The sequence below is a fragment of the Xenopus laevis genome, chromosome 2L, assembly GCF_017654675.1.
Source record: "Xenopus laevis strain J_2021 chromosome 2L, Xenopus_laevis_v10.1, whole genome shotgun sequence".
Classification (NCBI taxonomy): domain Eukaryota; kingdom Metazoa; phylum Chordata; class Amphibia; order Anura; family Pipidae; genus Xenopus; species Xenopus laevis.
The window spans coordinates 166,373,359-166,386,034 of NC_054373.1; the positions used below are offsets into that span (position 1 = coordinate 166,373,359).

A 12,676-nucleotide genomic window follows, 5' to 3' on the forward strand; every position below is an offset into this window, starting at 1 on the left:
ATTCATGAAAATCTATTGTAAATCTGACAGCTGTTCCGTTGGAGAAAGTGTATGACGTATCTAAGACATGCTATTTATTTTGTATACCTAACAATGTTTCTCATGTTCACTTAATCCTATTTTTCATAATGAAAAAGACATTGTATTTTATTATTTTTATTTCGGTTTCACGGCAGAGAGGAGGACTTTGTAACCGCCGCCAATGCAAACGAGTGTTAGCGCTGGAATGTTTTCTTTTCGTTTCAGAGTTAATATGAAACTGTTTTTTTTTTGTTCCTTTTTTTGTTAAATATTTGTAACGTTTGTAGTTTCAGAGACTCTTTCATGACCAAAATGATTTCACTGTTACATTTTACGTGACCTGAAAACGTTCCAAGTGAAATTGTGCTTGAACATTTAATCCTGGCGTCTTGTTGTGTGTTTTTGTTATAAGTAACTTGCAGGGGTTTAGCAGGATCTGTTATCCGGAAAGCTTAGGACCTGAATCTTTCCAGGAAAAGTCTTTATGTAATCTGGAGCACAGTGCCTTAAAGGGAGGGTTCACCTTTGTTAACTTTCATTATGTTCAAATGGCAAATTCTAAGCAACTTTTCAATTGGTCTTCAATATTTTTTTTTTCAGTTTTTCAATTATTTGCCTTTTTCTTCAGACTCTTTCCACCTTTTAAATGGGGGTCACTGACCCTTTCTAAAAAACAAATGATCGGTAAAGCTACATATTTATTGTTATTCATATTTATTCATATTCCAGCCTCTTATACAAATCAATGCATGGTTGCTAGGGTAATTTGGATCCTAGCAACCACATTGCTGACATTGCAAACTGGAGAGCTGCTGAGAAAAAAGCTAAATAACTCAAAAAACACAAATAATAAAAAATGAAAACCAAGTACAGAATTCGAACTTCACCCATGATAAATCTGCCCCTAAAAGTTCATTTAAAACCCTACTTAAAATCCCAATAGGATTGTTTTGCCACCAATATGGATTCATACAAATTGGTAGCAGAGAAAAGGGAAAAAGGTTTCTGGTTGATAGACCCATACCTGTCTAATATTTACTTTCTAATTTTCCAAGTTAAAACAGATAAATATACTCTGCACCGCATCCAGGATTTGGCCTTTTTCAGCAGGATTCATATTCGGCCAAATCCTTAAAATCATGGGACTTTTCGACACAAAACATGGAGTTAAAACAAGCGATTATCTTTTCCCCTTGCTGGCCCTGATTTGCGGATTCAGATAGGTTGAATACCAAACCGAATCCTAATTTGCATATGCAAATCAGGGCCAGCAAGGGAAAAAGATAATCGCTTGTTTTACTTGGATTCGAAAATAGTTGATTCAGTGCATCCCTAATACTTTTTAATCCTGGGATAGTTTTTGCCTTAGCCACCAACATGGTCTGAGCTGCTTTGGCTTTGGTAACTAGCTAAAATGGAAAGCAGAAGAACACAGTGTAAAAAAAAAATGTTACCAAATGCAAAGTTGTGATACAGATATCTGGATTATATGATCTAAAACATATATATGTCCCAATTTACAGTAAAATGCTGATGTAATACAAAGCGTTCTATTGAAGCCATGGGCAGAGGGTCCTACAATTCCCCTGAAGGAACACATTCAGATCTTTGATTGGGCAGGCCTTGTCTACATGATATGAAATAGCTCATTTTAATTTAAATTTAACATTTTAAAATCTTTTCAAACCTACCTATTGTATGTGCCGACACAACCCCTTTGGGTAAGTAGCAGACTGGTTTCCGATAAGAAAGTTAAAGGTTCACCTTTAAGTTAACTTTCAGTATGTTATAGAATGGCTAATTCTAAGCCACTTTTCAATTGGCCTCATTTTATTTTTATTTATTTTATAGTTTTTAAATTATTTGCCTCATCTAAATCTTTCCAGTTTTCAAATGGGAGTCACTGACCCCATCTAAAAACAAATGCTCTGCCCTGCATTGTTATTTCTACTTTTTATTACTCCTCTTTCAATCCAGGCCTCTCCTATTCATATTCCAGTCTCTTATTCAAATCAGTGCATGGTTGTTAGGGTAATGAGGACCCTAGCAACCAGCACTCTGAAACGGCAAACTGGAGAGCTGCTGAATAACTTAAAAACTACAGATAAAAAACAATTAAAACCAATTGCAAATTATCTCGGAATATCATTTTCTACATCATACTAAAAGTTAATTCAAAGGCAAACAATCCCATTAAAGGAGAATTAAACCCCCTTTCTACTAAAAACCCCTACCCTCCATAGTTCCCCCTCCCTGCACAGGAGTTAAAGGGCATGTAAAGTCTAAAATAGAATAAGGCTAGAAATGCCGTATTTTGTATACTAAATATAAACATGAACTTACTGCACCACAAGTCTAATCAAACAAATTATTTATGTTTTCAAAGTTGGCCACAGGGGGTCACCATCTTGTAACTTTGTGAAACATCTTTGCAAGACTAAAGGTGGCCATACACGGGCCGATAAAAGCTGCCGACAGACCGAGTCGGCAGCTTATTGGCCCGTGTATGGGGGCCCCCGACGGGCTTCACCGATCGAGATCTGGCCGAAAGTCGGCCAGATCTCGATCGGATGGGGTTAAAAATCCCGTCGGATCGCGGCCGCACTGTTCGTTGATGCGGTCCCGCGATCCGACCGCCCGTTTGGCGAACGCTAGGATCTGATCGTTGGGCCCTAGGGCCCACGATCGGATCAGCCCGATATTGCCCACCTCAAGGTGGGCATATCGGAGGGAGATCCGCTCGTTTGGCGACATCGCCAAACGAGCGGATCTATCCGTGTATGGCCACCTTAAGACTGTGCACATGCTGAGTGTGGTCTGGGCTGCTTAGGGATCGTCATAAACAAAGCTGCTTGAGTTCTGCATGGCTGGGAAGTAAGGCGGGAGCTCCCCCTGCTGTTCATAAGTATGAATGTTTCCCTGCTCAGCAGTTAGGGACCATCTGACAATTCCTATCCACACCAGTAAATGAAGGGAGAATTTCACTGCATATAGTCAGGTTTCTTATAAAAACGGTACACATTCTTTAATTAAAGTATATTGGAGATAGGTTTCTTCTTCATTAAAGAAAGTAAAAATTGGATTTTATTTTTTTGCCTTTACATGCCCTTTAATACAAGTAAATACCCCAAAGCTGGTAATTGCCCCTTGTTGCAGAGTCAGCGCAGCTTCGGTAAGCTCAGTAAGGAAGCTCCGTATCGGCGCATGCACAGTTGGCTCATTTTCCCAGTTCTGTGCATACAACTATGCATGCGCCAAAGTGACGAAAAATGGCGAGGTGCTGGAAGAAGAGTCGAAGATTACCAAAGTGGCTAAAGATGGCCCCTGTGAGTTCTGCTGCGCTGACTCTACAACAAGGGGTAATTACCGCCTTAGGGGTATTTACTTGTGTTAACTCCTGTGCGGGGGGGGGGCTATGGAGGGTAGGGGTTTTTATTAGAAAAGGGGTTTAGTTCTCCTTTATGTGTAGAAATATGTATGTAATCTGCAACTATCAGCTGACCAGCAAGTCTATGGTTGCTTTGGCACAGCATTTAATTCACCCGATATCTCTACATGTATAATTTTCTTCCAGGAGACTGAGACCCCATTAAAGGAGGGATCTAAAATCTGAGGAGGAATTATATGAGCATGAGGTTGGAACGTGTAAGACATTCATGAGTTGCATACAGTTACTCACAGTGAAACTCTATTAGGGTACAGGTATTGGACCGGCATCCAGAATGCTTGGGAACTGGGGTTTTCCATAATTTGGATCACTTTAAGTCTACTAAAAAAATAATTTTAAACATTTAACGCAATAGCGTTGTTTTCCCTCCAACAAGGATTCATTGTATTCGTTTGGATCAAGTACAAGGTATTGTTTTATTACATAGAAAAAGGAAATGGTTTTTAAAAATGTGAATTATTTGATCCAATGGAGTTTAGGAAAAGTCTGCTCGTCTTCTTATCAACACCTTCTTCTCTTCATCTTAGATTCATAACTTCCAACTGCTGGTTACCAGGGTAATTAAGCCCCAGCAACAGCAGTTAAAAATACTAGAATAAGAGAAAGAGAACAAAGTAAGTAATTTAAATAACTGTCAATTGCAGATGGTCATCTGGAATTTAGCTAGGTATTTCACAAAACCATCATTTTTAGCTTTGGGATGATAATAAAAGGAGCAATTTTGTGAAAACTGTGCCCCAAATGGCTTTGACTGAGTTAAATATGAGGCATGAAAAATAAACTCGCTAAAACTAATTTTTGACATTTATCACATTATAATTAATCACATTATATGTAAAAGGAAATGAACAACACACAGTTACAGGGCTCCGGCAGCCTGACACTTCTAATTCAATTATTTTATGAACTCCTGATGAACCTCTTTTAATAAGTGGGGGTATAAATTGCTGAAATAGTTGTAACTGTGCCAGCTCTGTTAGTCAAAAATGGATTTATCTCTAGATTGGGTATTGAGCCAACTCATGTATTGTTTGATGACAGACAGAAAGCCCAAAAGTTGACCTAAATCTGATTAGTGCACTAAACTCCATTCCAGAAGACTAATAGCTGACCTCTAGTACCTTAGCTGTTAACTCATTATCACACCCCAAATTCACATGTTCACTGTAAAGATAAATGCAGTATAGAAGCATATATATATAATAGCAGTGGGATAATAGTCTCTGGAAAGGAATTGTAGCTGTGGGATAGCAGGTATAGTTGGGAGAGATGGTGCCTATAGTAGCAGTGGGATAATAGTCTCTGGGAAGGGAGTGTGACTGTGGTATAGCAGGTATAGTAGCAAGAGATGGTGCCTATAGTAACAGTGGATAATAGTCTCTGGGAAGGGAGTGTGACTGTGGGATAGCAGGTATAGTAGGGAGAGATGGTGTCTATAGTAACAGTGGGATAATAGTCTCTGGGAAGGGAGTGTGACTGTGGGATAGCAGGTATAGTAGGGAGAGATGGTGCCTATAGTAACAGTGGGATAATAGTCCTCTGGAAGGGAGTGTGACTGTGGGATAGCAGGTATAGTAGGGAGAGATGGTGTCTATAGTAACAGTGGATAATAGTCTGTGGGAAGGGAGTATGACTGTGGGATAGCAGGTATAGTAGGGAGAGATGGTGCCTATAGTAACAGTGGGATAATAGTCTCTGGGAAGGGAGAGTGACTGTGGGATAGCAGGTATAGTAGGGAGAGATGGTGCCTATAGTAACAGTTGGGATAATAGTCTCTGGGAAGGGAGTGGTGGCTGTGGGAATAGCAGGTATAGTTGGGAGAGATGGTGCCTATAGTAACAGTGGGATAATAGTCTCTGGGAAGGGAGTGTGACTGTGGGGATAGGCAGGTATAGTAGGGAGAGATGGTGCCTTCAGTAGCGAGTGGGATAATTACTCTGCTGGGAAGGGAGTGTGGACTGTGGGATAGGCAGGTGATTTGTTTGGGAGAAGATGGTGTCTATAGTAAACAGTGCGGATAATAGTCTCTGGGGAATGGAGTGTGGACTGGTGGGCGATAGCAGGTATAAGTAGGGAGAGATGGGTAATGTCCTATAGTAACAGTGGATAATAGTCTCTGGAAAGGGACTGTGACATGTGGGAAATAGGCCAGCTATACGTAGGGAGAGAGAGCTGCCTCACCAGTAACAGTGGTTATAAATAGTCTCTGGGAAGGAGTGTGACGTGGGGATAGCATGGTATATGTAGGGGAGAGTGGTGGCCTATAGTAACAGTGGAGGATAATAGTCTTCTGGCGAAGGAGTATGACTGTGGGATAGTAACAGTGGATAATAGTCCTGTGGATAGCAGGTATAGCTATAGTAACCAGGTAGCCGGAGGGAGGGATATAGTAGGGAGAGATGGTGCCTATAGTAACAGTGGATAATAGTCTCTGGGAAGGGAGTGTGACTGTGGGATAGCAGGTATAGTAGGGAGAGATGGTGCCTATAGTAACAGTGGGATAATAGTCTCTGGGAAGGGAGTGTGGCAAAGAGAAAAGTAGATCATCTATTACTACCATAGTTACCACACTCTGTCATGGCCTCTGGCTCAGTAGGTAGTTTCCAGCTGGGGAAGGGCAGGTCACAAAGGCCCTGGCGTAGGGCTTCAAAATAGGGGGCAGAATGCTGCCCGCTGGCTGCATCACCATTGGGGACTGGGTGGGAGACAGTGGTTTGAATCTTTCACCCACCCAGTCCCCAGTGTAAGACACAGAAATAGGCCCAAAGATGCAGAGAGGGCAGGGGAAGCAGGTTTGTGTGAGAATTTTGAGCGCCAGGGAAGGGGGATGTTGGAGGGCATGGTTGGGGGGGAGTTGTGTGAGCAGGAGGGGGGTCAAGTGCAAATGTTGGGGGGTAGGAGCTCAGCATCCAGCCTGGCTTACCCCCCCCCCCCCCCCCCAATTCTCAAACCATTGAGAAGACATGAATACATATCAATTATGGATTTGGCTGAATCCCCGAATCCTCTGTGAAAGTTTTGGCCAAATAGTGGTTTTGTGCAGAAAAGTCACGTGATCTCCCTTCCTGCCCCTAATGTGGGTATGCAAATTAGGATTTGGATTCAGTTTGGCCAGGCACAAGGATTCGGCCAAATCCGAAACCTGCTGAAAAGTCCTGAACCGAATCCTGGATACAGTGCATCCCTAATATCAATTTTATTAATATAATAATGTCTCTGAGACACTGATCAGATCAGATGTCACAGACAGACAAAAAGTGAGCCTGTCCAGCTTGCTGAAGGAAATCAATGTGTTTGTTTTCTTTTTCCTCTTCATGTAAACATTAACAAATATAAATGAAAAAGATTTCTCAATCTGATGTCAGAATCCGTTTAATATTACCCAGAGACTGCAAGCAAGAATAAACCTTTTATTACTGAGTAAGCACTTCAGCCTTCATGTTCACTATACTCAGTATCAGTATACATTAACAGATGTTAGACACAGTGGGTTTTAATTCAACTTGACCTTGGCCATTAACATTAGGCAATAAATAAGCAATACAGAATTTAGTTAAGGATTCAAAGCTATAAAACCCCAGGAAGACATAGCTCTGTTAGTTCAAGGAAAAGCTTTCCCTCTCTCCATAACCAGCACACGGCAGCAGTAAGTAATTATGATAAAAACCCCTTTTTTACTTGGTGATCATTTACTGCCTAAATCAAACTAAAAAAAAAAACATCTGGGTCCCCAGTTGCTTTCTATGTGGTCTTATAAGCCTCTAGCTGTAGTCAAAGGGGTAGTTTACCTTCAAACAACTAGCTGTTTTCTGATGGATCACCAGAAATATCAACCTTTTACAATTACTTTCTATTTTCTATGTGTCACCATTTTTCCAATATTGAAGTGTAAAGTGTCTTTTTTCACCTTCTAAAGCAGCTCTGGGAGGGGGGGTCAACTGTAAACTGTTCTAAATGGATACATTTAGTTGATACATTTCTTATCTTTGTCCCTGATGAGCAGAATCTCTGGGTTTCATTACAGGCAGCTGTTAGAATTGATACAATAGTTACTAATACTCCAGAGATGCTGCTGAGAAATGTATCAACTAAATGTTGCAAAATCGTAACAGTTAAAGCTGGCCATAGACATAGACATAGACATAGAATCGAGGATTGGTACGATTTTCGGATCGTGTGTGGAGAGTGCCGACATCTTTCGTCCGGCTGAGATCGGTCGTTTCGTCGATCGGACAGGTTTGATTTTGACCCGACCAATCCGGCCGGAGCCCATTGCGCATCATAATCGGATCGTCCGGCCATACGGGGAGTAATAGCAGACCCAGCAGCTGCTGAGGGGCCCCAGAAGTATAAAGTGGTTGGTGGGTGCATTTGTAAGTGCATTTTTTATACATGTGTATGAAATACATTATCTTTCCCAAGCTTTGGGTTTAGTCGCTTGGTCATAATGAGAGTTTGCTCTTGTCCCATGAAACCTCTAGTTATTCCTCACTGTGGGTAGATCTGCCTGTTGCAGCAATACAAAACTATCCTAACTTTGCTGACATATTAACGAGAATAGACATGGTGTGCTTAAGGGGAACGCACAGGGGTGAATCAGTGAACAATTGTGCAACTTTTTTTAATCTTTTTTTTTAGATAACGACAAGATTCAGTTATTGTAGACTATAAAGAGAATTTAATTCTTATTTATTTTCCGACTTGCATGAACCAGTTAGTAAGTGGAAAAACTATAACAGCCCTGCCTTTTTGCACCCCCTAGTGGCAAAAATTACTATATTGTGATAATGAAGCTCATATACTGATATATATAAGAAAAATACATTTGGAAAGTACCCCGCACTCTTACTCTCGGATTTGATTGTGGGTGCTTAGTCAAATGTATTGTATAAAGTTCAAAATGGACTAGCACTCCATCATTTTTGAAATAAACAATTTACTCATTCATCACCTGTGTATCCAACGTTTTGGTCCTTTTGGGGCCTTTATCAAGAATATACAACCTTCAGAATGGACCTGCACAAAAATGTATCACTTGTGTATCCTACAAAATAAAATTGTTTGATCACAAGAATTTGGAGTGAGGGTCCGTTCTGAAGGTTGTGTGTATATATATATATATATATATATATATATATTTGCACTTTTTTGCCTGGTGAAGGCAGTAGCTGTTACTTAGGCTAGATTGCCACAGAGTAACTTACCTCCTTGGTCTGCTCTCACAACTACTGAAGTATTAAATTACATTTAGGTTACAGTATATAAATATGTGTCTTGTGCTTCATGTAAATCATGTCTACTATGAATTGCCTATGGATAGGACAGTCTCGGAGCTTGATCCATCAGTAGACTGACAGGGACAAACCAAAGGCCAAATGTGCAGCAGAATAATTTCACTGGTTAGTACAAGATTTACTAGCTCTCTAGCTTGCAGAGCAGTCCCTGAGTATCTGGCCCAGGGATATGAAGATAGCAACTTAATATATGGTTATTACATTTCAGATGCAAAGCTTTACTTTCCTCAATTTAATGTTCTTGGCAATACAATGGCAGACTGGACACGGTCAGGAGACAAGTGCCAAGCCCAATTCATGTATTGCAGGCATACCAGGGATCCCTGGCACTCCTGGAACAAATGGGCAACATGGACCACCAGGAAGGGAGGGGAAGGATGGGCAGCCTGGACCAAAAGGAGATCCTGGTATGTACTGAATATTCTAAGCACATTTATGCATTTCCTGCAAAATACTACTCTGTCTCTTGTGATAAAAGCTGACCAGTAGCTTTCAAACCAAATCTCCTATGGCTTTGGGTTATAAACTATAACTATCCCCCATCCCAGTTACTCCTGTTGGGTAACAGGATCAGAGTGGGTCTTGAATGACCCACCAGAGAACCTAGCGGTTTGGGATCGCTCTAGCAGATATTGAATATAAACAGTAGCTAATGGCTTAGGTTTGTATATAGGCTGCAGTAGAAATAAGGATGGGCTGATGGGAATTGCCCTTGGCTGGGGCTCAACTGGAGAGTCGAGGCAATTCAGTAGTCACTATGGTGGCAATTTAAAATCTCCCCCTTTCTCTGCAGGAGCTGCACACACATACACTTGGGGGCTGCTCCTTTAAACTGCAATGCATCTCAACAAGGGATTGTTAATTGTGCAACCAACCTATTCTCTGAGGCGAATTAGTCCCTATATGGTTGGGTTCACTGGCATCTTGTAGCTGCACCGAAGAGACTATGTAACATGGAAAAAATGGGAGGCAAAACCATAAATCTGCTGGTACAGGGGGGTGACAGGATCATAGAAAGTTCTTAAATGGGTTATTCGCCTTCCAAACACTTTTTAAAAATTATTATTATTGATTTTCATTATGACAGAGAAAGTTTTCAATAAAAATACAACATATAAACCGTGGCTTGTGTGTCATTGATAGATAACTCTATATATCTTTTCACATAGATCATGTAGGGGTATCTAGGCACTACCTGTGACTTCTTGAGTTATCCCATATCTGCTCTGCAGCCAAGCAACCGCAATGGGTAGGGGGTGGTAGGAATAGCACGGGGAAGGGGGGAGAGAATGGGAGACAGGAAGAGGAAGAAGAGTTTCGAAGAATGTTCAGGTTCCATTGTGCTTCTAACAAGTTTCTTATATGTGGTTTAGTAGTAGTAGTGTTAGTCCTGGGTTGGTTGCCTTCCAAGTACTGGGCCCACAGATACCACTCCAGCTCCCCCTCGTAGCTCCTATCCAGGAGTTTATCTCTAATAGATTCCATCGCCCCGATCCAGTTCACCTTGGATACCAATGTTTGCCAACCTGGAATTTGTGGTTGTTCCAAACACTTTTTAAGGTTCAATTGTTTGCAGATCACCAGATGAAATACTTTCTTCAATTCTTTCCATATTTTATTTTTGACTGTGATTTTGTTTTATTATTTTTTTCAGGTAAAGTTGGAGAAAGAGGTCACCCCGGCTTACCTGGTAAAGCTGGCCCTCCAGGGATTATAGGCCTACCAGGTCCTCCAGGGTTTCCTGGTGTTCCAGGATCTGCAGAAATTAACTCATCCAATAAACTGTTTGCTTTTCATGTTGGACTTGATACCAAATACCCTCCATCTAATATACCAATCCAGTTCAAAAAAGTCTTTTACAATGAGCAAAATGTATACAATCCAGAAAATGGCAAAGTCACTGCCCCAGTCGATGGGCTGTATTTCTTGACCTACCAGATAACTGTGTACTCTAAATCTGTGCATTTGAGTCTAAGGCGCAATGATGTAGTTGTGCAGCACATGTTGCATGAATATGGTTCCAACACTCACCAGGCATCCGGATCTTCCATTCTAAAGCTTTCAAAAGGAGATCAGGTCTGGCTTCAGGTTGTCGGTGACAAAAATGGTCTTTATAGTGATAGTGATGACGATTCTACATTTTCTGGATTTCTGCTTCACGGCTAAAAAGGTTACTAAGGTAATTGTAAGTTGTAGATTATGATGCCTTTTATTGGTCCATCAAAAAAATAAAGGAAACAATTTAACTACATTTCCTTGTAATTTTCCGGTCCAATATTTGTTTTTAGGAGAAGGAAAGGCGCTATTTACTTGGGGGTGCCAAAAGTTAGGCGCACACACAAGTGATTGTATTTACTTACCTCACACCCTGGGTCGATGCTCTTATCAGCAGAAAACTGTAAGGTCTGTGGGTTCTTCCAGCGAGCACCACGGAGTGATCGGCTTCCGGCTTCTTCTTTCTTTGCATCGGCTATTTCGTTCTACTGCACTTGCGTCTGCCCCTGGAAATTTGAAGAAGAAGTAGGAAGTTGATCACTATGTGGTGTTCACCGGAAAATAACCCCCGACTGCTGCAGTTTTCTCCTGAAAGGAGCACCGGCCCCAGGTGTGAGGTACATTAAGGGGCACATTTACTTAGCTCGAGTGAAGGATTAGAAGGAAAAAAACTTCGAATTTCTAATGTTTTTTTTGGATACTTCGACCATCGAATTGGCTACTTCGACCTACGACTACCACTTCGAATCGAACGATTCGAACTAAAAATCGTTTGACTATTCGACCATTCAATAGTCGAAGTACTGTCTCTTTAAAAAAAACTTTGACCACCTATTTCGCCACCTAAAAGGTACAATGTTAGCCTATAGGGAAGGTCCCCATAGGATTTCCTATCTTTTTTTTGAATGATCGTTCGAACGAATTGCGGTAAATCCTTCGACTTCGATATTCGAAGGATTTTACTTCGGGTTACTTAACCCTAGATATTCGACCCATAGTAAATGTGACCCTAAGTATATATATAATCACTTGTGGTGCGTAATTTTTGGCACCCCCAATCAGGGTCGGACTGGGCCATCGGGGCACCGGGAAAAAACCCGGTGCCCAGGTCCGCACCCACATATGGCTCTTAATGCTGCGACCCCCTTTGTCGGAGGTCGTTGAAGAAAACTTTGTGCGTGCGCATGCGCAAAGACACGGCGCCGCACGCAGACGCGCCAAACATGCCAGCACTGCAGGGGAGTCCGGAGGGAGGCCCTGGTGCAGCAGCCCCTGTGGGCCCCGGGCCCCCCAGTTCGACCCTGCCCCCAATTAAATATGCCTTTGCTTCTCCTTTGTCCCCACACCCGTTAACTTTAAGGTGACCCACCCCTTTAAGCAATTTCATATTTCAACTCTGTAGCCCTCACATATGGATGAATCCTTTTTTGCATGGTTGAATGTAAATTCAGGCACCTGTTATCCAGAATGCTTGGGACCTGGTGTTTTCTGGATAATGGATCCTTCCATAATATGGATCGTCATACCTTAAGTCTACTAGAAAATCTTATAAACATGAAATAAATCTAATAGGCTGGTTTTGCTTCCAATAAGGATTAATTATATCTTAGTTGGGATGAAGTACAAGCTACTGTTTTATTATTACAGAGAAAAAGGAAATCATTTTCAAAAGTTTGGATTATTTGGATAAAATGGAGCCTTTGGAAAACAGCCTTTCTGAAACTTGGAACTTTCCAGATAACGGGTTTCAGGATAACAGATCCCATACCTGTACTACACAATTAAATATATCTGAAATACGATCAAACAGAAGCTATTTATTTAAAAATGCTATTATAGGCACCATTTATCATTACTATACATACTGTCCCACAGTCACACTCCCTTCCCAGAGACTATTATCCCACTGTTACTATAG

The 12,676-nt window shown here is 41.3% G+C and overlaps 1 long non-coding RNA gene across 1 annotated transcript; it reads left to right on the plus strand.

Annotated features, from left to right (window-relative positions):
• The first annotated feature begins 7,010 nt into the window (after positions 1 to 7,010).
• Positions 7,011 to 11,014, plus strand: c1qtnf9b.L. Its single transcript, XR_001934332.2, has 3 exons — positions 7,011 to 7,115; positions 8,972 to 9,170; positions 10,418 to 11,014. It is a non-coding gene; the product is annotated as a C1q and TNF related 9B L homeolog (long non-coding RNA).
• Positions 11,015 to 12,676: the final 1,662 nt, after the last annotated feature.